This window comes from Lissotriton vulgaris, chromosome 6 (genome assembly GCF_964263255.1).
Source record: "Lissotriton vulgaris chromosome 6, aLisVul1.2, whole genome shotgun sequence".
NCBI classification, from domain to species: domain Eukaryota; kingdom Metazoa; phylum Chordata; class Amphibia; order Caudata; family Salamandridae; genus Lissotriton; species Lissotriton vulgaris.
Window position 1 is genome coordinate 1,711,325,440 of NC_141694.1, and position 25,652 is coordinate 1,711,351,091.

The following is a 25,652-nucleotide window of genomic DNA, read 5'->3' on the forward strand; positions in this document are numbered from 1 at the left end:
AAGAAAACTCAGGCAGCGCGTTGATTCACGCACTCCCTGTAACTTACAGGGACTCGAAATATACTCCAAAGGTCCTCTCTCACTGTGAAGCCTTCCTTCTGGGCTTACGAATCCTCCAGCCACAGACACACAGCTTCAGCTCGGAACGCTGAGGATAGCTCTCGCAAACAGAGAAGTCCAGGAAAACCCGACCGCCACCCGGTAGAACCCGAGTCAGCAGTCCATCGTCAAAGAGGCTTAATCCAACATCGGAACACAGGCGCGGCTCCTCCACACGCCGGTAGCAAACAAGATGAACAGCAAGCGCTCCCTAAGGAACAGGCAGGAAAGCGCTTCACTGAATCAAGAGGCTAAGGTCAAATCCACTGTCTGTTACAAAATCACGAACAGTGATAGACGGTCCCGCCCATCCTTAAATAGTGCCACTCCCACCTCCAGGACTTCTGGGAGATGTAGTCTTTACCCATTTAGGTAGGCGCCTTGGTAAATCCTGACACGGGGGGGGGAGGTTGGGCAAGCTGTGTTTCATGGCCCCCAGCTCCACCAGTGATTCCTGCTGCTCTCCGGATTAGCCCGCAAGATAAACAAAGCGAGCAGCGCATGCGCTTGCATGCAACGCTAGGCGAGAAGTAAAAAGGAGTGCGTATTCAGCCAGCAAATTAGAGCACAAACAAGCATTTCAAATGCAATAGAACTCATTTTTATGCAAGACCTATAGCATTTGTAACGGAAGTGTGGTCGTTCAAAAAGGCACGAATGGGAGTAAGGGGGGGTGCGCCGAGAAGTACAGACCGTGGGAGGGGGAGGCGGTGGAAAAAAATACTTTTTAAAGTAAAGGGGCCAATAGCCATGGAAGCGCACAAATGACGACATGGCCGTGAGGAGGAGGGACTGAGAAGCCAAAAAACAATCATAATGCAGCATTTAGGATGAAATCGAATTAAAAAGATGGACGAAGAGTGGACGGAGCATAAACGAAGCTCCCCTCTATAGTGTATACTGCATGCGCGCTGCAACGCTAGGCGAGTCCTAATGAAGAAAACTGCTGTGCGGTACTTACAAGCAGGCCGGCAATCACCCGGTACATAGCCGCACAGTACCACAATGCCTGACTTTCTCTCCCAATATCGCGGAAGTCAGGCAATGGCTGCTCCAAGAAGCCCCCAATCCCTGAGGACCGCCGAAGAACGAGTACTGAAACAGCCGCCCCCCAGACGTCCCCAGCAACCCGGGAGGTACGGTGCAGACTCTTCACCAGGCCCGACGCCCAGCCAGCACAAAAAAGGTGCCGAACCAAGTTTCCCCCAAAGAATGAGGACACAGTAGGGCAGAGGAGCCACATGACACCCCGAAAGCCCAGCAGGTAGGGAGTCAAGAGAACAGCGACGTCCCTGCCTACCAGCAGGAGAAGCGGTAAGTACCAGGAGCCTCCCACGCTCCAGCACATCCTTCATTCTGTTGGCAGACAGAAAAAAGAACAGGAGGAATGCTGGGTAGGGTTCGATTATGTATTTCCAGTGGGAGGGGGAGGGCTGGTACCAGCATTCCTTCATTCTGTTTTCTGTTGATGAGATAGATTTTCTCACTTGTTAATATGAAGGGGGCGGGGACAGGAGGGACCTGGTGGTAATGGCACATTCTCAGGGACTGATGGGATGGTTTTCTCACCTTTCTCCTTGTGAAATAAACAAATACCAAACAGCAAAGCAAGTCAACTGCACGAGTGGAGATGATGCTACTTCACCAGTGATATCAAAGCCATCAGGCCTCAGTGGAATTCTTTTGGTTTGCAGCTGGTTTATCAGTGCACAGAGCATGCACTCATGTCGTTATGTATAACTGTCCAACAGCCGATAAGGTTGTACTTTTTTAGAAAGCAACACTTAACCTCTACTGAACCCCTTTCAACAGTTTCCTTATCTTCGCTGTAAGGATTGGAACTGCAGTAAACCGGCCATTGTGTATTTGCTGGGCCAGCAGGTATTTTTTCATGCACTTTATAAAAGTAAGAAATATTTTCGAGGCTCTTCTTTTAAGTGTGTCCCTACCATTTTATTTTGGAGAAATGTTGAAACGTAATGTGCATGGAATAGTATTTTTTATTTTTTGATGTCCTGAAATATAGAGAACGTTCACACAAATTGGCATACTTAAAACTCCGCAAAATCATGGCTTGCACCTTAATATGTGGGTAGAAGAAATTCTACAAATGTTTTTGGAGGGAGAAATGTTTACAGGATGTTTAGCTCGTAAATATAACAGGTAAAAAATAAACACGTACTCTATTTGCAACCTCATTTTATTATCAAGTCGATTTATAGTAGATTTTTAAAGTAAAAATGCCTGCACAGTTGTGCGGGTAAACAGATAGTAGGCAGTGGATAAACCTCTGGGAGCACTTTGCAATTTTACCGAGGACGCAAACTGCAAATCCCAAACACTGTTGAATTCTACGCACTGTCGGACTTATTAAAAAGCCCCTTGCACCGACGGTGCCTCGCTTTTTATCCCAAAATAGTGACGCACTGGCGGCGCAGGAGGCTTGTAAACTAGCCCCTGTGTGCATAATCGGCACTGTATACTGGCAGTTCTGGAAGTACAAGACACGCACTTCGGAGTTCCAGCCAGCAGTCTGGGATAGTCGTTGTTTCACACCTTTCCTATCCTACCCTCTTGTGACCCTCGCGTCTTTCAGGGGGGCAGGCAGGTTATTACAAAGTGTCGCTGCCTGTGCCGGGATGGCCTGTTCGGCACTTCTGTCTTAATTGAACGGGGTTGCAACAGGAGCACTTCTGCCACAATGATTGGCTCGTTCTCCCTGCAGTGATGGACATGTTGAATCAAATGATTGATTGGTCTGATGGACAATGCATAGAACCCTGCCATTGCTTCCGCTGCACACACTATTGGCAGAACCGCACTGACGCAATCACAACGTCACTGAGTCGTATCCCCCTCACTGTTCAGTTTCCCTCACACACCTGCTCACCTTTAGTCCATTGCTACAGCCTTCCCCTGGCCGCTTTTATGTCCTCGAGTAAGAGTGTCTTGGCTGAGGTGGAGGTGATCTGTTTATCGATGTATTTATTAACCGGTGGCCCTCCCATTCCCCTGAAAGTCACATTTTTTTTTTGCTTGTAGGGATGACGTCATACCCCAATTTGTATTTTTTATTTGAACAAGATAATCCCCTGGGGAGGTGTCAGCAGGTGGACTGCAAACTTCAGCATGTGACGGAACTATGCTTGGACTGCCAACCTTCCGAATAAATAATGATCATCTGGAAGCCGTAAACAGCTACAAATACCTGGGGGTACACCTAGATAAGCTCCTAAATTTCCAAGAGCACTTCAAAGTCGTAGAAAACAAGGGGACAACCCTACTGCACGCCTTCACTAGACTGGCAACCGAGCTAAAGGGTCCTCTCGTATCCCCTTTGCTAATCGCAATGAAAGCAAAATTACTGCCCACAATAGCATACGGCAGCGTCTTGCACCACGGGAAAAGTGCCACCCTCCTGGAGAAAATACAAACTAAAGTCTACAAACTGGTTTTTGTGCTACCAAATAGTTCTTCTCCAGCGTAAGTTAGACTTGAATTCGGACTACAATCTCAAGTCTTACTGAAAAAATACGAAGCCATCAAATTCTGGTACAATGTCTGGAGGAACAAGGAGAAAACAATGAACGGTGCGCTCTGGGAAGCAATCCAGGCTAGCCCGAAGTCTGACTACTCCAAGTACCTAAAACTTTCACTAGAGGCAACCAAGCTGGGAACCTTGTGGGAAACAAAACTGCCAGTTCCTTCATTCAACCAGGTGGTTAAAAGGATTGCTAAGAAACACTCGTTCCTCACTGACAAAATAACTTTTAGCACCCGAACCCACACCTGGATGACTATTAAATCGTACACGAGACCCGCCCCAGCACCTTACCTAGACACCGCATTCTCGTTGACACTCAAACGCAAATTACTCCACTTACGGCTGGGCATTCTGCCCACAAAACTAGATCAACCTAAATGGAGACCGCAAGAAACAACGGTATGCGATCTTTGTGGTGCAGGTAAACAAAACATTATACACATAGTTTGCATCTGTTCCGCCATGTTTTAAGGTCGGCGGCACTGGCTTAAAGACAAATTTAACGAGCAAGGAGTCCGCACCTGTCGATCCGCGATAGTCCAGAAGCTATGGGACCGTCAACTGATCTGCCGATCAGTAAAATTTCTGGACAGTTTTGTGAAAAAAAGAGGCCCACAGCCATAGGCCCGATCCTCATCGAGACCTAAGAACGCTGTTTGAAAGACAAATTTGTTCTTCAGCAAAGTTCACTGAAACCAGTGACAGCCTTTTTGTAACATAGTTTTCATACTCGTCTTTTAAACTCTCTTCCCCTCCCCTTTACCTGTTTATTATTCCTTCCGCATTTCCTAAAAGTTGTTTTAAATGTCACAGAATGTTATACATTATAATGGTTTTAATTAACCGAGCAATAAAGAATTTACTTACCTATGCTGGGACTGCATGGGTAGTGAAGGCATGCCTCCTGAAGGCTTTCTCTATGGGTTTCACTAACAGTTCAAAGCATGTGTATGGAAGCTCCTAGTCGCCAGCGAACGTTTAATCTCTGGGTAATAGAGGGCGCACCTTTAAAATGCATTTGGTGGTCGTTGGAATTGTTGGGCAGGAGTTTCCTGTGTGAATTGTTTTCCAGATGTACTTACCCAATAATTGTGTTTGAAAAAAACAGAAGCAATTATGAAAACTGGAATAATTCTTACAAAACAATGCTGTTCTTGATACCCTGCATTTGGTACATTTTTTGCAGCCCAACAGGTTCATGGCAGCTGCTGTTTTGTTAAACACTCCTTTTATTTTATGCTTTTCCTGAAATCTAATTAACTTGTGTTCGGCAGCCTCTCCTCCCATCCAGATATAGCTGCATTGTCAATTGTATGCTATTTGAACCAGTCCAAATGCCTCTGAGCTCCCTTCTTGTAACACAATCTATGTCATTGCTCAGCTAATCAATATACAAGCACATAGGACAATGACCTCTTGATTGCAGAAATGAATCTAACATCTGGTGGGGAATAGACTGGGAAGAATGCTGGAGCGCCGCCCGCTGGGAATAGAGAGACCTGTTTCATAAAAGTAACGTTTGAAAGTATGTTTTTCAAATCAAAGGAGTCCCTCGCACATTCTTGCAAACTGAAAACAATATCCCGAGGACAGTCACAGTTCATTTGTCACGCATACTGTCTATTTTCTATGCACATTATACATGTCTGTGAAGTTCTCAGTTGTTACTATTCCCATGTGCACCAATAATAGGGGAAGCACACCGTTTCTATTTCTATGCAGCGGGGGGTGAAGCCAATTTAACTTGCATAATTTCGGGTAGCATACAGCCTGATTCATCATAGTGCCCTTTTGCAAATTTGAAATAGCGAATCATAAGGAAAGCTATTCCAGACTCGCAAAACGGCATTCATGTAGGAATCGCAAAAACAAAAGCGATTCCTACATATTCCTTATTTGCGATTAGCAATTTGCTAATCGCAAATAAGATTGCGATTTAAAGGGTGCCAGGGGTGTCCAAAGGACACCCTGTTGCACCCCTTAAAAGTAAAAACGAACAGGTGTTGCGCGCACACATGTCCAAAGGACATGTGTGTGTGCAACATGCAACTTAGAAAAATGCTTTTAAAAGCATTTTTCTAAGTTTTCGCCATTTACCACGAGGTTTGACCTCGCTGTAAATAGCGGGCCAAAATTGCGAATTCGCAATTTTAAAATGGATGATGAATTGCATTTAAGGAATCTCAAATTGAGATTCCTTAAATGTAATTCATCGCAAAATAGTGAAATCGCTATTACCGATTTTTGAATTTGGGATGATGAATCCCAAATGCAAAAATAGAGCTTGCAAAGGGCCGGATTCTCAGAATCTGGCCCTTTGCGATCCCATTTCGGATTGATGAATCAGGCTGATAATTCCACAAATGTAGCGCAAAATTACGCATAATTACGCAAAATGCATCTCGCACGAAAAAATGACCAAATAGTCAATTTGAGTAAATATGTAGCTAAAAATATTAATTTCAAGTTGATTTCCAGTAGCTCTCATTTGGATTTGTAATTTTGCATTTAAAAACCCAACCCAAATTAAAGGACCTGGCACTCGCATTCAAAACCCTGTCATTCATGTTCAGGTTTGTAGCTTTGTACGCAAAAATTACCTGAACAACTTGCTTGGGTAAAATAAAATCATCCTGAAATGCTGCTCAAACAAAAAAATTACCTGAACGACTTGCTTAGGTAAAAAATCACCATGAAATTATACCAATTACTCCAGCGTAAATCCCTTACGGATTTCATGTCAGAGGTCAGAGCAGGCTTATGGGCTTCCACCCTGCCGGTGGGAGCAGCTGCGGGGTCTCACGGAGCTGGGTCTGTGGCACCAGTACCAGCCCCCTTGGCCTCAATTGACGCATTGGTGACACAAGTGTGGGGTGGGCTCTCGGACCAGGGAGGGGCTAGCACCAGCAGCGCTTCGAGCATTACCCCCTCTGCCACCGCTCCACTGGCGGCTTTTAGGGCCCAGGCCGGTCTTGTGCCAACCACGCCCCCTGTCTCAGCTCTGACCCTTGCCCCCCCAGCCGCCTCGGCGCTGCCCGCGCACCCTGTTGCGCTCGCTTCCCCCCTCAGCCCAAAACCCCTGTTGTATTGGGTTCCCAAGGCCTACATGCTCCGAAGATAACCCACTTACACCGAAAGAACTGTTGGCACGGAAACTGAAAAATGCAAAGAACAAGTTTATTAAGACCCCATGGGGTGGTGGTACATTCCTACAGCACCCTTCGGTAATGCAAGAAGTATCACACCGAACATCGGTGTGACCCCCTCTTTTATACGTTTAACAGGTAATAAAAAGGACAGGCGGTACAAAATTACAGAGCATTATGGACATATATGGTCATGTTTTGGAACACTGCCAGCTCATTGGAGGGTTTCAAACCCACTGGTCAGTTTGCGGCACATTCCTAAGGGGTGACTGGTCAATGGGGACTGCGCATGTACAGGCTTGACCGTTACTAAAAATAGCCTGTTGCTGGGCAAACTCAAGTGGTCAGTGGTACGGACAACGGACTAAAGGCCATGCCGGCCACGAGGCCGCTCATGATCTAAGATGGCCGCCGTAACACACAAAATGGTGTTTTCAAGTTTGGCCAATATAAGAATGAAACGTGTAGCTACAGTTAAACGCTAACTCGGCCATCGTCAAATTACGACAGACGACCCTTTTAGCGTTCAGCTGAAGCTACCTCATAGTGAACATAATCTGGGTGTTCATCTTCGATATCGATCAACATTATCCGGGTTACTTCTTTATGAAGCATCATTTTGTCATGAGCAAGAGCTCGTCTTGATGGTATACAAGCCGATAAGCACATAGAACACAAAGCTGGACCACATTGAATACATAAACATATAGAAAACAGTATCCACACAAGAATACATAAAATCGTTAGCAGTTTCCAACCCCAAGTGGTGAGCATTGACCAGAACCACCCTGAGAGAGTCCAAGTACCATTATCTGGATGTATTTCTGCAGCAATCTTATGTAGTTTGGAAATTGCATCATAAACGGATGGTGAGTTGTCAGGTACGTAGACACAGCTGCTACTTCCGATAATTCTACATGCCCCCCCACGGTTAGCTAGAACTACATCTAAAACCATCCTGTTCTGTAACGTAACAATTCTAGAGATCTGCAATTCCTCAGTAATGTTCCCCAATGCGATAGCAGTGTCATTTGCTACAGCCTCAACTACACGAGTCAGTCTTCGTATTTTCCGACTATTCAGAGCAGCCCCAACAAACGAAAACAGTCCAAGATTAAAATCCACATACTGTTGCAAAGCAGTGTCTGTCTGGTCTATGTCATCTAACACAACGGCTCTTTTAACACGGTTCAGTATAAAATCGTGGTACAAAATATAGTCATTATGGTACATTGGTGGGGCAATGAATACAGGAGGCAGTACAAAAGATACATAACAAGTACCTAACCATCCCAAAGGGAGCTGATGATAACCCTTCGTTCCGCAAATAAAATACGTATTTCGTGATGCTACAAACGATATACCATTCGGGCTGTCAAACGTTATTGTGTTATTACATTCGCTTTTCCCAACCGAAATCGTGCCTTTATTACGTATACATAGATCAGCTTTCGTGGCAATGACATTTATAACATGAGAGCTGGAGACATTTATGTTTCGTTGATTAGTGTAAACACGTGGGGCAGAGATATTGTCAGGCCGGTATTCTTCCCATTCAAATCTAGTACCCTCAGCTTGCGGATACCCATCTCGATCATGGTAGCACACTTTATTTAAACGGAAAAGCACCCCCCCTTTTGTTGGCCATCTCAAAGTGAAGAGCAGGGTGTACCAGGCGTTGCAGGATCCATTATGTGAGAACGGAAGTGGAATAAGTGGAGTGCCCCCTTTCTTCTGGTGCCCCGGTAACATCCCACACACCCAACAATTTGAAGTATTGGTCATATTATGCGTATGATGCAAGATCTGAATGAAGCTATTGTTCAGATAAGTTTGTCGGTGCCGTTCTTCATGGTAAGGCAGGGTGAAGTGAAAATGTTCAGATGGAGCCGGGGTAGTCGGCAGCAAATGTTCACGTACAGGTACCACAAGTTCAACTACCCAGGCCATTACTGCTATTACCACAATCGTTAGAACGAAAAGAATGGCACCAAGTATACGTTTATCCCGTGATGCAGACGACGCCATAGTTCAATTGCAATTCAAAAAGTCTTAAATGTTCAAAAGTTCAGGAAATGCACAAGTTCTCAAATGTACATATGTATGTATTATACCTAAAAAAAGAAAAATACGGTGCTGAGCTCTGAGGTAGCCGTTGTTTTCTTCTCTGGGCCAAGACGGGTGTCGCTACACTTGGCAGAACTGATCCCCCCCCTTGGAATTCCCGGTTTCCGTTTCACAAACCTGGAGCGGTAACCAACCAGTTCAAAAACAACCCAAAAAAAATCTTCTTATCGTGGCCGTAGATTGTAGTGCTCTCGTCCAGAAACAGTGTGGTCCGGGAAGGCTCCCTCAGCTTTGGCCGATGTCACTGCTGGGCTCTTTTCTTTATCCAGAATCTCTTTGTAGTCGGTCAACACAGCAGGATTCACCAGGTCAGGAGAGACACGACGGCAGTGAGTTGAGTGTATCCACCGCTTCCTGTTGGTTACTCGTACAGCCGTGCGAGTAGCCAGGAGGACCTGCTCGGGGCCACGCCACCTCGGTTCCAAGCTGTTCGTCCTCTCAAACGATCTGATCATTACATGATCACCAGGGCAAAGATCATGGCCCTCTCCAGTAGAGTTGTCAGGGAGCGCTTCTCGAACCTGTTGATGAATAGAAAGCAAATCATTTGTTAATCGTGCCAAATAATTGTTCATCATTGTACAAGGCACATCATGTATCAATCGCGGCTTGGGCACCCCCCAGATATTCATAGGCCTTCCGAACACCACTTCATATGGTGTGAGGCCTGTTCGAGAGTGGGGTACTGATCTAAGAGAGAGTAATGCCAGCGGTAAAGCATCCGGCCATTTCAATGACGTGGACGCCACGATCTTAGCCAATTTTAGTTTCAACGTAGCATTATACCGCTCCACAAGACCTGCTGACTGAGGGTGGAACACAGCATGAAACTTCTGCTGGATCCCTAACCCCTTCAGCACGTATTCCACAATTTTCCCGACAAAATGAGGCCCATTGTCGCTCCACAAAAATTTGCAAACTCCGAATCGAGGGAAGTACTCCTTGAGCAAAACCTTAGCTGTTGTCAGTGCTGTATTGTCTTTTGTGGGGAAGGCTTCAACCCATTTGCTAAAAGCACATACCACCACTAAGACATACTTAAGGTTATTGCAGCGCTCAAGCTGGATATAATCCATTTGGAGTACCTCGAATGGTGCAGAAGGTGGAACGAACCCTCCTTTCGGAGTTTGGGTCCCCTTAGCAGGATTGTGCTGCAAACATACCAAACAGGTCTGCACTACTCTCTTGGCTGTATTAGCTATCTCGGGATGCTCCCAAACTCGTGTTAACAATCGAGTAATTGCAAGGGCCCCCACGTGCGCTAACCCATGTGTCATTTGGACCATCGCTTGCAAGTAAGCTGCAGGCAACTTCCATTTCTCCATGTCCTTACTTCTCCAACACCCTTCATCGTCTAGCACCCCATCAGTTGCCCATGCCGCAAGTTCTGATTCAGTAGCTGATTTCTGAATGTCTAATATTTCCGCTCTAGCATCATTCCATCGTTCTGCTTGGGATTTGGTCACATACATGGGGGAGTCAGCTCGGGACATAGCCGTTTGTCTCGCTATACTGTCCGCAAAGGCATTTCCCTTTCCCACTTCATCAGTGATCTTTTTATGGGCGCTGCATTTTATGATCGCTACTTTCTTTGGGCAAAGCAACGCATTTAGGAGATCACGCACCAATTCTCCGTGCATAATGTGTTCTCCATGAGAAGTTAAAAACCCACGCTCTCTCCAGAGTAGACCGAAGTCATGTGCTACTCCGAAGGCGTACCGGCTGTCTGTGTATATGTTCACACATAGGCCAGCACTCAATTCGCAGGCTCTTGTCAGGGCTATCAGCTCCGCTGCTTGATCCGATTTCTGTGGTATTCTAGCTGTTTCTACCACTGTCTTAAGTGTCGTTATTGCATAGGCTGCGGAAGTCGTGCCATCTGGCAGCCTCAAACATGATCCATCAACCCACAGTTCCCCATCCACATCTGGAAGTGGCATATCCTGTAAGTCAACACGACCCTTTGTCTGTTCCTCGGTCAGGAAAACACAGTCATGATGTTTTTCTTCCTGACCCTCCTCGACCGGATAGGGCAATAAAGTGGCAGGGTTCAGAGTAGCACACCTTTTTAGTGTGATATGTGGCGCCAACAGGGTAAGCTCGTATCCTGTTAACCGTGCACTAGTGAGATATTGGGTCTTTGTTTGGTTTAGCAGGGCATCTACTGCATGAGGAACTAACACCAACAATTTGTGCGATAACACTATTCCCTCACTCTGCCGTATCGCTACTGCTGTTGCTGCAACTGCTCGGAAACACCCAGGTAACCCTCGCGCTACAGGATCAAGAATGGCAGAGAAGTATGCACATGGCCTCTGCTTGTCCCCGTGTGCCTGCACTAACACTGATAACGCGCACCCATCTTTCTCGTGCATGTACAATGTAAAAATCTTTGTATAATCTGGTGTACCTAATACAGGTGCAGAGCAAAGGGCTTGCCACAATTGATCAAAAGCATTTTGACATTCATCTGTCCATTCAAGGGGCATTGGTGTCGTTTTGGACAGTAACGCTAACAGAGGATTGATAATGTGCGAAAACCCCATAATCCACTGCCTACAAAAGGACGTTAACCCTATGAAGGCGCGTACATCTCTTTGCGTGCGGGGGACTGGTGTATCTAAAATTGCTTGAATTCGGTCTGATGTTAATGCACGTCCCTCCTTAGACAAAAGATGACCGAGGTAGGTCACCTTGGGTCTACAATATTGAAGCTTTTTCTTAGAAACCTTGTGATTATTCCGTGCCAAAAAGGAAAGCAACGCAATCGTACTCTCCTCACATTGCGTATAAGAATCTGCGGCAAGCAGGAGGTCGTCCACATATTGGATCAGAACAACCCCCGATTGCAGCTCAAAGGAATCAAGCTGTCGTTTCAAAGCCTGGCTGTAGATACTCGGGCTCTCGGTGTAACCTTGGGGAACACGACAAAATCTATACGATTTATTATTTAACGTGAAGCCAAACAGATATCTGCTATCGGGATGGACAGGGATAGAAAAGAAAGCGTTTTTCAAATCAATTACACTAAAGGTCGTAGCCGTTGGTGGTACCAGCGTAAGCAAGGTCGTAATATCGGACACCACCGGGTATTGGGGAACGACAATTTTGTTGATCTCTCTCAAGTCAATAATAAAGCGATAGATTTTGTCATCAGTATCTCTTTTAAGAATCGGGAGAATAGGGCTGTTACAAACATTATAAGAAACCTCCTCCACCACCCCAGCCGCAATCAGATCTTGAACAATGTGAGTCAGGGCAATTTCACCTTCTTTCGAAATCTTATACTGTGGCACCCGTGGCAGAGAGGCCCCCTCCCTAACAGTAATATGAATGGGTGGAATACGCATCTCCCCCACATCCGTGTCTGAGATCGCCCATAACGTGTGCAGGAGAGAGGCCAAAGCGGGAATGTCTGATATAGTATAGAACCTATTCGGATCAGGGTAATTGTCATTCAGGATAACCCGCACTCCTTCAGGAGCGCACCGGATCGTTGCTCGAAAATATTTAAGCAAATCAAGGCCCAAGATATTATCTGGGGTATAGGGAGATAACAAAAATTGGCCAAAACTAAAAAATTTATCAAGACAGAGTGCAAGGGGCTTGGACAAAGGGCTAGGGGAGGGTGTGCCATCGAACCCTACACATGTTATCATTTCGCCAGACAGGGGAGCCCTCTGAACCAATTTCTTTGACAGGGCGCTACGAGTAGCCCCAGTGTCGACTAAGAATTGATCAGTAGAACCCAAAATGCCCGCTGTTACATATGGACCTTCCTGATCTACCGGCACTTCAATTGGCTCTGCACCCCATCCTACGCAATCCTATGCATGCACATAATCCTGATGCTCCACATTCTCACCCTCTGAAATCTGATACTGGTTCTGTCTATCAAAAGTATTTCGTTCATCCTGGCCACGGCCCCCTTGCTCAACCCTTCCACGATCACCTCCGCCACCGCTCGCTCCCGTATAACCACCCCGCGACCTACCACTTCCTCGACCACGCTGGCTACGTTGTTCCCGTAATACCGGACAATCCTCAGCCCAATGACCAAACTCCTTACAATAAGCACATTGATCCTCCGCAATATCCGTACGACCATACGACGAGTTTCCTCCACCTCGTCTACCCCTATCGTTCCCTCTACCCTGTGTTCCACGAACCTGTGCCAACATCACCTTCGTTTTCAATTCTTTTGCTTTCTTATCAACACTTTCTTTAGCCTCCAACTCCTGCCGCTCATAATACTGAGCCATAGTTAACAAAGACGCAGGGGTCGCCGTAGCCCAGGAACTTTCACTCGACTTCAATCGCTTGGCAATCTCCGGCAGGAGATTAGCCACATACTTATCTACGAACAAATGTCGACCTGTATCGTCTGTTAAAGATTGACCACTGTAATCATGAAACGCCTCTTCGAAGCGTGTAAAGAAGTCTGAAACCGTTTCATCTGGCTTTTGTTTGCACGAAGCTAACATGGTCCAATCTATCTTTTTAGAAGGTACGAGCGTTTTTAATTTAACCAGTATAGCCGTTGGAAGGTCTAAAATCAACTGGCAAGGCTTGCATGCTGGTTTCCTTTCTAGGTCAGCTTGATTAATCTCTTTCCATGTACCCCCTAGTATTGTCTCATCATTATTCTTACGAATTTGTCTCCACATATCAGGCGGAAGTATTAACCCAAAAAACAAATCTATATCAACCAGAGTCATCACACAAGATGAAATAGCCCCTTCCACCCCCTCGTAGAATGCTGCCGGATTCTTACGAAGATCAGGTAGAGAATTTTTCAATGCCATAACATCCGCTCTATTCCAAGGCGTATACACCCAATTATATACAAAATACCTCTTCGCGTCTTTTGACCTTCTATCATCATCTGTACCTTCCCCTTTCGGTGGAACATTCAAGGGTGCAGCTTCACGCATAGGCATAACATGCATTGCAGAACTCTTATCTGAACCCCGGAGAGAACACTCCTTAGACTGCCCGTCGGATTCCAGCCCGGACTCCTTAATCTTTTTCTGCTCGTCCCACAATCTGATAGTTTCATCTCGCAGCTTGATCAGTTGCTTGTAAAAGGCATCGACATCTGCAAGAACAAAGACACCTGTTTCTAAATTCTCACGATGAACTGACACATCTTTAGGTTCTAACGTATCTGAAAATTTACGAAATGAGGTAACAACTTCATCTGCCAAAGCGGACATAAAATACACTAACTCTTGGTCTGTCCAAGTACTCCTTTCAGCAATAATTTCAGACTGAGTAACAAACTTCGTATTCACTTTACGAGCCCAACTACGTAAATGTGCGGATCTCTCCGCAGTAAACCTGAGAGCGGATACCCCTTTCTTTCCCGACTTATCCTGTCCTTCATCGTCCGATTCTGCAAGAGGAGCCGTAGGCGAGACGTACGGAGGCGGTGATCGATCTAATAAAGAAAAATCATCAATTTCATTATTAAGGACAGGATAAAGCGGTCGACGAATAGGGAATTGACCCGTCGTTTGCAATTTACGTTCCCGTTCCTCCCTTTCTTTCTTTTCCTGCTCCTCTTTTTCCTCAAGCTGTAAAGCCTTATCCCGAGCAGCCTTGCGCTGCTCTTTGTCCGCCAAGGCAACTTCACGTTTCATTCGCTCACGCACCGCTTTCTCCCACATTCGCACACAATCAAACATGTTCTGTCTAGACCTTCGTTGAAACAAACATTGCTCCACAAACTGTACTTTTCGCAAATCGAACGACCCATGTAGTGGCCATTGCAATTCAGGATCCGACTTTGTATACTTATTCCATAATTTACTGTACATTATAGGTGGAAGGCCATGCTTTATATACATGTCCCTATTTGGTGTTCCCTCTGGGGGAGCCGGCTGTGCTTCCGCCAACCTAATTGTGGTACCATTTCCAAGACAGCACATCCCTCGGAGTGTGCTTAAAACAGGCATGTTCAAAAGGGTACCACGAAAGCGCGATACTGTAGAAAAATGGCACTTTAAGTACTTCCCACAAATGTGCCGCTCAAAGGAAAAAAACTAAATTAGAGAAACATCTCTACATGCCTGCCTATGTGAAGTGCACTACACATATACTTTTTCAAAGATCACAAATTCACAAATTCACAAATGTTAGCTAACTCAAATCAAAATCATAGATCATAGGACTTCGGCAAGCGTCCAAGGACTACCTTACCGATCACAAATCATAGAACTTCAGTAAGCGTCCGCAGACTACCTTACCGATCACAAATCATAGAACTTCAGTAAGCGTCCGCAGACTACCTTACCGATCACAAATCTTACCCAAAGCCTCAAAGGTCCAGTTTCCAACTGCCAAGGTCTTGTAATCGAATCAGCCAAACGGCACTTTATCCAGCAACACGGACAATCAAGGACTCAGTCGGAGACCGGCGCCACCTGGAAGGTCAGATCGGAAGGAAAGGAAAAAACACCGTGGGTGCCAAGACTCGGGTCACTCAGTGGCAGCGCGCGTCCATGGCGAGTATCCAGACCTTCGTCACGACCTCTCCTTCGGGCATCCGAGTCGCCGATGAATCCCACCAGAGTCGCCAATTTGTGGTATTGGGTTCCCAAGTACCTACATGCTCCGAAGATAACCCACTTACACCGAAAGAACTGTTGGCACGGAAACTGAAAAATGCAAAGAACAAGTTTATTAAGACCCCATGGGGTGGTGGTACATTCCTACAGCACCCTTCGGTAATGCAAGAAGTATCACACCGAACATCGGTGTGACCCCCTCTTTTATACGTTTAACAGGTAATAAAAAGGACAGGCGGTACAAAATTACAGAGCATTATGGACATATATGGTCATGTTTTGGAACACTGCCAGCTCATTGGAGGGTTTCAAACCCACTGGTCAGTTTGCGGCACATTCCTAAGGGGTGACTGGTCAATGGGGACTGCGCATGTACAGGCTTGACCGTTACTAAAAATAGCCTGTTGCTGGGCAAACTCAAGTGGTCAGTGGTACGGACAACGGACTAAAGGCCATGCCGGCCACGAGGCCGCTCATGATCTAAGATGGCCGCCGTAACACACAAAATGGCGTTTTCAAGTTTGGCCAATATAAGAATGAAACGTGTAGCTACAGTTAAACGCTAACTCGGCCATCGTCAAATTACGACACCCCCACCCCGGCAGCTCTAATGACCATGGCACCCTTGCTGTCGGGCAAATGTTCCCTGGCATGGCAGGTGCCGCTGGCTGCCAAGGAAGGCATCTGGCGTAGGGAGTTCATTGACATTTTCTCGCTCCTCATGCAGGGGGCGGAGGGGGTGGACATCAGGAAAATGGGGGGCAAGGAGGAGGATAAGAAGGTTCGCTTTCAGGCATGGCCGGAAAAATCGATCAAGAACTGGAGACAGGCCTTTTCTATTTTAGCGGCAGTTATTACTGAACGTTTCCCCGAGCAGGCACAGGGTCTTTTCCAGTATGCGAGTGTCATAACTGAGGAGGCGGATTCGACCGGTTGGTACAGATATGACTGTGAGTTCAGGAAGAAAATGGCGGTTTGTCCTGAGTTAGACTGGGGCCAAATAGAAGTGAGGCTATGGATGCAGCGCATGGGTAAAGTTAGAACAGATGCTGGGGCAAGGGTAGCTCCCAGGAGAAGAAGGTGGAGGCAAGCAAGGGACAGAATTCAGAGAGAAAAGGGCAATTCAGACAGTCCTTTCGGGGCGGGCGTGGTGGAGGGAGTTTTCACAGACAGGCAAACAAGAAGGGTTTCTCAGCGACCTGCAGGTTGTACAACGGAGGAAACTGCACGTGGGGTAAGGCCTGCAGATTTGCACACTCCTGCAGCAAATGCAGTGGTTCCCACCCCGCTTCGGCATGCGACAAGCGCGATTCTGCAGCAGGCCCCTCCAGTAGAGACAAGTAACATCCTTTCCATCGCCTGGCCACTCCTATCCCGTCCTTCTTCGCCTCCCCTACCTCCTTCGTTCCTTCCCGCCCATGCCACTTCCTTGCTTGCAGCGGCCCCAGTTGTTGAAGTTCCCTTCCAATCCAAAGGTCCGTCCACCATTATCATACACAACCTTTTGCCCCTACTGAGGTGCTATCCCAATGGGAAGGACAGGGCCATCCTGGCAGAAGGCTTTCTCGAAGGCTTCAAAATACCTTACCTGGGTCCTATGGTCAGCAGGGTTGCGGAGAACTTGAAGTTAGTTAGGGACCTCCCGGATGTGGTGGGGGAGAAGATACGGAAGGAACTGGCCTTGGGAAGAGTAGCTGGCCCGTTCAAAACCCCTCCCCTCCCGGACTTTGTGGTATCCCCGCTGGGTGTGGTGCCCAAAAAGGATCTGGGGTCCTTTAGGCTGATTCATAACCTCTCCTTCCCTGAGGGCAATTCAGTGAATGCTTGGTTAGCTGAGGGTGCTTGCTCTGTTTCCTATTGTTCGTTAGACATGGCAATTGACCTGGTTAGGAGAGCAGGGAAAGGGGCATGGCTGGCAAAGGCAGACATAGAAGCAGCGTTCAGACTTTTGCCGGTCCACCCTGAGAGCCAGCACCTCTTGGGCTTCAAGTGGGGAGGGGAGTTCTACTTCGACAAATGCATGCCCATGGGCTGCGCGGTCTTGTGCGCCTTCTTCGAGGCTTTCAGCTCCTTCCCGCAATGGGCACTCTCTGTGAAACATGGCATCATAGCAGTGTCCCACTACCTAGATGACTTCCTATTCATTGGAAGGGAGGGTACGCAGGAATGCGGTGAGGGATTGCGATGCTTCACGGACCTGGCTGGACACCTGGGAGTGCCTTTGGCACCTGGCAAGACTGAGGGACCGGCACAGGTTCTCACATTTCTGGGCATCGAGTTAGACACGGTTAACGGCGTGTCAAGACTCCCTGCTGGGAAGGTGCAAGACTTGAAACGGGACATTCAGGCTCTGCTAGGAAAGGACAAAGCGCCTTTGGGGGTCATCTAGAGTCTCCTGGGCAAGCTCAATTTTGCGGCAAGGGTCATCCCAGTGAGCCGAGTGCTAGAAGATTAGCCAGGGCCACAGCCAAGGTGTTAAAGCGCCATCATTTTGTTAAGTTGTCCGCTGGCTTGAAGAAAGACTTGGTAATGTGGGCAGAATTCTTGTCTGATTTCAATGGGACGGTTATCTGGAGGTCCCCGTGGGTAGACAGCCCTGAAATCAGCATGTTTACGGACGCATCAGGAAGGGAGGGTTTTGGTGCAATCCTGGGCGAACTCTGGTGCACGCAGGAGTGGCCCAACGCCTGGCGCAAGCGCAGAATTATTTCCAACATCACAGTCCTTGAACTCTTCCCCATTGTCATAGCTCTACACCTCTGGCCTGGCCCCCTGTCGGATATAAAAGGTCCTTTTTTGGTCTGACAACATGGCGGTCGTCCAGGATATCAACGGGCAAACAGCCAGCTGCCCTTTGGTCCTCTGCCTGCTGAGGGAGCTAGCCAGTAGGAGCCTGCGCTGCAACATTGAATTTAGGGCTAGGCACATTGTGGGGGTCAAGAATGTAGCAGCTGACGCTCTTTCTCGTTTCCAGTGGGACCGTTTCCGGGCGACGTGCCCGCGGGCGAGAGCAGAGATGACCCCCTTCGCACCAGCACTTTGGCGCATCTTGGAGTGGAGCAGGAGTTAAGAGCTTTGGGGGAGAGGTCTCTGGCCCAGGTACGAGAAAGCGCTATGGGTGTCACCTGGCCCATTTCCACAAGGCTGTTGAGGAGATGGGCCTGGCAGCCTTGACTCTTGAGGACAGAGTGCAAGCCTTTGTTGTTTGGGCTAAGAAGCAGGGAAAAACTCATTCCTAGGTCTGCGGCCACCTGGGGGCTATCATCCATGATGCTAGATTGAGAGGGGCTAGGGAGTCTTTTGTGATAAGGGCAGCTCTGAGGGGCTGGGCTAGGGACGAACCGAAGGTTTCCGACAATAGGTCACCCATTGACCTCCCCACATTACAATCCATGCTAGATGTACTGCAGGCAGTGGCAGACTCGCAGTTCGAGGCATCCCTGTTTGCGGCAGCCTTCTGCCTAGCCTTCTTTGGAGCCTTCCGGAGCAGCAAGTTAGTGGCGCGCTCCAGGTCCGACAACTCGGGGGACGCCTTAGGGGTGGCACACGTTAGCATAGACAATGGTCTGTCCATCACACTCAGGCGGTCTAAGACTGACCAAGCTGGTAAAGAGGCTATTATTGTACTGGCCCCTCTCGGGGACCATAGATATTGTCCGGTGTCAGTCCTTCAGGCCTATCCCAGCAGTGCAGGGTTACCTTCTGATCCATGCAGACCTAAGCCCACTCACTAAGTATCAAATGGACAAAATCATGTTAGCATGCCTCGGCAAAGGTGGACTGTTGGGACAGGGGAAGAAGTTTTCCAGCCACTCTTTCAGAATAGGGGCAGCGACTGCGGCCTTCAAAGCAGGCATGCAGCCGGCAAGTGTTCGAAAAGTGGGACGCTGGGAGTCCCGGTGTTACAAGCGGTACATCCGCCCTTGAGTGGCTTGCTATGCCTCAACCCTGGTCAATTCAGTGTAAATATGGTGTGCAGTGTTTTAGTGTGTTGTGCTAACAATAAGTCAATATTATCAAGTAATCAATCGTGTGTACATCCTTTAAATGCAATAAATATTTAGAGTGTCTTTTCTTTTGACAGGGTCAAGAGTGTGGGTCTTGGGGCATTCTACCGTCTCCAGGTTGGGTCGGTGGGCAGCTATCAGGAACTGGACGCAGGGCTTTACAGACACGGAGTGTGTTTGGTTGGGTTTCCCTGGCATGCGCTGGAACAGCCTGTTGCATAGAGTAAAGGAGGCGCTATCTGCAGTAGGGCCTCCGCCTCAACACTTGGTCATACACTTAGGGGGTAATGACCTCACGAACCTAGGGAGGTCTGCACTATTGCAGAAGATGAAGACGGACTTAGGGGTAATTTGCAGTTTAGTGGGTGAGTGCGAAGTGTGGTGGTCAGAAATTGTGCCGCACAGGGTTTGGCGGGGCGCCAAGTCTGGTGAAGCGAAAGACAGGTCTAGGAGAAGAATCAATAGCGCTATGAAAAGATTCACCCAACAGAGGGGTAGGGGTTTCATCAGGCATGAAATGATTCAGGAAAAGTTCAAGGGTTACTTTGAGGTGGATGGGGTCCAACTCACACCGGTTGGCTTGTACTTGTTCCTCCTGGACTTGAAAGAGGCACATCAGAGCAAAGGTTGCAGGTAATATAGGAGCGAGTGGTGGGGGGCCCGGGTGGGGGAGTTACAGGGCGATCCAGAAGCAGAGAGGTGCAGCACTGTACTTCAGCAGGCACATAGGGGTGCCAGAGCCTAACCTGGAACCTCATGGGAGGTCCGGGAACACGTGTTGGTGCCCCTGTAGTCCTTCGGGCGGTTGTGTGCCTGTGCAACGGGGTGTTTGCCTAGATACGCCCCGCAAGGGACGTGAGTAGAGTTATTACCATAATGGCGCAGCAGATGGGTGGTTCGCCACCGTGCCCATTGGCTCATCAGGCGGGCAGGTGGCAAGAATGTGGCCTGCCCTTGGATCGCCCGTAAGATAACCCACCGTGATTACATAATGTTGTATGTAATAAACCTGCAGCAACTTTTCCCAATCTAACACTGGTGTCTGTGTATTATTTTGCGGGATGTTGGGTATGTTATGGGGCAGGGGGTTGTTGTTGACCTGATGTGACTATGCATCTCGCACGAATAAAATGACCAAATAGTCAATTCGAGTAAATATGTAGCTAAAAAATATTAATTTCAAGTTGATTTCCAGTAGCTCGCATTTGGATTTGTAATTTTGCATTTAAAAACCCAACCCAAATTAAAGGACCTGGCACTCGCATTCAAAACCCTGTCATTCATGTTCAGGTTTGTAGCTTTGTACGCAGAAATTACCTGAACGGCTTGCTTGGGTAAAATAAAATCACCCTGAAATGCTGCTCACACAAAAAAATTACCTGAACGACTTGCTTAGGTAAAAAATCACCATGAAATTACACCAATTACTCCAGCGTAAATGAAATATCGTCCAGGTCTACTGTGCAGTCGAGGAAGAGTGTAGAATGAGATTCAGAGGTAAAGTACAACATTTGTTGGAAAGAGCACTTCTCTTTTACAACATATTGACTATATCACCAAATATTCACTAAACAAAACATCAAATAAATAAAAAATAGTAACAAAAACGCTTGAAAAAACGTTCGAAATTGGCATGGTTTCCCCAGATATTCAGATCGGCCCCAGAATCTAAATGTCAGTTTATGGTCATTGCGCGAGCCCACTGGTGGAATCTGGGCCTGTATGTGTTGAGGGTATCAAAGTTTCCCTAGCTCAAATAAATAAAAAGCAAAACAATAACTATAAAAGAAATATAATTCTATAAACGACATGTGCGTATTTTCCCAGTGTGAAAAGTCTGTTAAAGTGCCTGCAGAAAAGTGGTATGTTTTTCTAGAAAGGGGCCATCCAAAACAGGGAAAAAAATCTGTTCTTTTTACTCGGTCCTGCATCACTAACAATAACCAACAGAAGGGACCAAGAATGTTCTTTTGCTTGATGCTTACTTGGCTTTTGAGACTGTGATAACATTCACCATCCCCTTTAAAACAGTAAAGCATGATGCCCTTACGTTCTGGATTAGCAGAAAATTGCTAAATAAATCTGTAATATCCAGCATTGTCCCAATAGAAATTAGCATGAAATTGTCCTATTAGATTTTCATTTTCCAATAAAATAGCGATAGGATTATATATAGGGTTGTATTATACAGGAAATCCATTTGGGTCAAGAAGAGGTAATTATATAGTGACCATGATCACAATATATATTTATACAGATTTATTTTGTTGTGGATTGCAACCTCTATTACCACAGATGTTGCTCTCTCATTGATTTGAACAAAGTCTTTGATGAACTGCAGAAACAAGAGATAGTTCATGGTCTTTGGGCAGTGGGCTTCAGTTTGTTATCCCTATGTTAATGGTTATCTTCTTGACATTTGTGTAACCTTCTCAATACATGAGACTCATCGGTTCAAGTAGCTCGCCGTCAGCTCGTGATAAGAACCTCACAGATCACCAGGCCTACAGGAACAGAACACTCCACTCTTCCCTGTAGATTATTGTAAGCGTGGAGTGGGAGCGGACCGGAATAACAGGCGTGGAGGCCGTATGTAGTGGGCTATCTCGTAGCCGGTATTTATTAGGGTATAGTGTTCAAGGGATGAGGTACAAGGGAGAAGAGGGTTCTGGATTTCGGCTGGTTCCGGCTCTGAGGTGATGGTTCTTCAATTGGGGATGATCACGGGTCGTAAGCTGGGTTGGCTGGTCTGCTGAGGTAATGGTCGGTTCAGCCGCGGGACGGTGGCTCCTCGGAGGTATGTAAAGGAGAGAGAAAAGTGGCCGTTAGTTCTTCTGGTCAGAACTAATATTTTGTCATTTACCTTCACCGGGCGTGTGGGAAGTAAAGCGAACGTGAGGTAGGGAGGGGAGAGGTACGAGATGGGAAGAGGCAGCACGGGTAGGGAGGAGGGTGACTCTGTGCCGGTATGTGAGGGGTAGTATACACAATCGTGATAGTGACACACACAGCTATATACACTATTTCACAGTGCGAGGTGTTATAGTGAAGGAGAAGCTACTATACAGGTACTATATTTACAGGCTGTACTATTTACACTAAGGGGGAGCTGGCACTCACTTGGCCCGCCGCAACTCTGTCCGTGAGTTGCGGCCGCTCTCCAGCTTCCTCCCCTGGACTCCACCAGTCCTCCATCCAGACGTAGTCTCCTGCTTCTGGTTCCTCGCTCTGCTCCCGGGGTTCGTCACACGCCGTCTCCTGCCACGAGTCTTCCTGCTTGAACGCCCTGTGGTCCGCTGTTCCGGCTTTTCTGTGGTCCGCCTCTGGACAGGGGGAGGGACTTCCGGGGTCACGGGAAAGCACTTCCGGTTTCTCCCTCGTCGGGACTGGTTCCTGTAAGGAAGAAGAAAGGGGTGGAGTCTTGGTTGTTATGGACGCCCGTGTAACGGAGGACTGCCGCCAGGACCGGGAGGGGAGGCGTGGCATCGGCGAGGTAGGGATCGTGGTACCATCACATCCCCTTCCCCAAGCTGTCCTCCTTGATCGGGTAGGAGGGCAAGGGTATCGAGAAAGATAATCAGCGTTCCCTTGATCAGCGCCTTTCCGATGTAAAGTCCTGAACCTGAAGGGCTGTAGGGACAGGAACCAACGAAGAACCCGTTCGTTGTGTCCTTTGTTACGGGCCATCCATTCCAACGGGGCATGGTCAGTGTAAAGGAGAAAATCTCGTCCTTCGAGGTAGTAGCGGAGGCTCTCTACTGCCCATTTGATGGCTAGAGCCTCTTTTTCTACTACGGCGTAGTTTCTCTCCCGGGGAAACAGTTTTCGGCTTAGAAAGAGAATGGCCCGCTCGTCTCCGTTGTGGTCCTTCTGCGATAGGACAGCCCCTAGACCCTGTTCTGAGGCGTCGGTCTGGAGTATAAAGGGCTGGGAATAGTCTGGGCTGATGAGTACGGGACTAGACATCAAGGTGTGTTTAAGATTATTGAAGGCATGTAGCAAGGAGGAATGAGGCTGCCTTAGAGCCTCTTCTGTCTTTGTGGACTTCTTTAGAAGGTCTGTTAGGGGGGCTGCAACCTGTGAAAAGTTGGAGATGAACCTTCTATAGTACCCTAAAAGGCCTAAGAATGCGCGCAGTTCTTTCCGGGTTTGGGGAAAGGGAATGGAGTGGATGGTGGTGATCTTATTGTTTTGAGGTCGAATCAGTCCTTCCCCCGACAGATATCCCAAGTACTTCACTGTCTGAGCGGCCAAGGTGGTTTTTGAGGGGTTGATGGTGAACCCATAGCCACCTTCTTCACGGAAAAAGTGAAGAAAATTTACAATTCCTTCACCCAGTACAGTCCAGAGGACATCAGCTCTCCCAACGCCACCTTCGAGGGCTCCAGGCTCACTTGCCTACCTGCTATCTCTGGCGAGGAACTTACCAAACTGTGCAGGAAGGTGAAATCTGGCGCCCCCACAGATCCGATGAGGCCAATCCACTTCCTGGGAGCCTTGGAATTTTTCCTCTCATCCTTGACCTCACTCCTCAATCTCTCATTCACCACGGCCACGGTACCCACCTGCTGGAAACAGGCCTGGGTTACTCCCATTATAAAAAAACCTTCCATAGACCCCTCCAAACCGGAGAACTACCGGCCCGTCTCATTGCTCCCATGGGTGGCGAAACTAGCGGAAGCCCACGCGAACAAAATACTCAATGATCACATGGCGAAAAACAACATCCTGGACCCCTCCCAACATGGGTTCAGGCCGGGCCACAGCACGGAATCCGCGCTCCTTACCTCCACAGAAAACTTACGGGAAATTATGGACACCGGTAAAAGTGCCGCGCTGATACTGCTCGATCTCAGCGCGGCCTTTGATACGGTCTCCCATGCCATCCTACTAAAACGCCTGGAAAACATCGGGATCGTAGATTCGGCACTACAATGGTTCCGATCGTTTCTGACTAACAGATCCTTCCGGGTATCTGCCCCACCGTTCATTTCCCAACCCCAAGACATAGGACAAGGAGTCCAGCAGGGCTCTGCCCTCAGGCCATCCCTGTTTAATCTATATATGCAACCCCTGGCGGAGGTTGCCAAAAAATGGGACCTCACAATGGTGTCGTACGCCGACGACACACAGTTGGTCATCAGTCTCAACGAGGCTCCCTCTCCCGATGCCACTAGATTCAGGGATGGACTGACCGCCGTCGCTAAATGGATGACAGCAAACTGCCTCCAACTCAACGGTGGCAAAACCGAGGTGCTGATCTTGGGGAAAAACCCTAACAGCTGGAGTGACCTCTGGTGGCCCCACTCATTGGGCCCAGCCCCCCCCCTGAAAACTCTGGCAAAAAACCTAGGAGTTTGGCTGGACTCTGCACTTAACTTCCAGTCGCACACTAAAAAAGTTGCCGCAACTTGTATTGGATTATTGAGAAGCCTCAACCCCATCTTAGGCTACTTTGATTCCAAAACGCGGCAACTTATCGTACAATCGACCATCTTGGCCAGACTGGACTACGCAAGTGTCCTGCTGTTAGGAGCTAACAAAACTGAAATCAAGAGATTCCAACGGATTCAGAATTCGGCTGCCAGGGCAATAGTAGGCCTGCCTAGAAGGTGCTCCGCGAGAGCTACCATTCACAGACTACATTGGCTGCCCGTGGAAGCCCGCATCCAATTCAAGGCCCTCATCTTTGCCTTTAAAATTCTGAACACCGAGGGTCCAGAGCTCCTCCGCCCGCTGCTGACGCCCTACAATCCAAAACGCAACCTCCGGTCCAAGGGGCAACATCTAGTCATGGTACCCCACACGAAGTTCTGTCGCATCGGAGGACGCTCTTTCAAACTACTGGGGGCTAAGTTATGGAACTCCCTTCCCCTCCACATCCGTTGCATCGACAACCTACTAGCTTTCCGCAGAGCTATCAAAACTCACCTCTTTCCCCCCCTGTAGGTCTCCCTCTTTTCCCTACTCAGCTGGTTGTGTTATGGTTCTAGCGCCGGGATGCCCCGTTGCTGGGGCAGCTGTTGCGCTTTACAAAATGCTTAACATAACATAACATAACATAACATAGGAACCCAGGGAGGAGATGACGTTTTTCAGGTGGCATAAGTGTTGGTCCCAGTCATCACTGTAGATGATTATGTCATCCAAATAAGCCCCT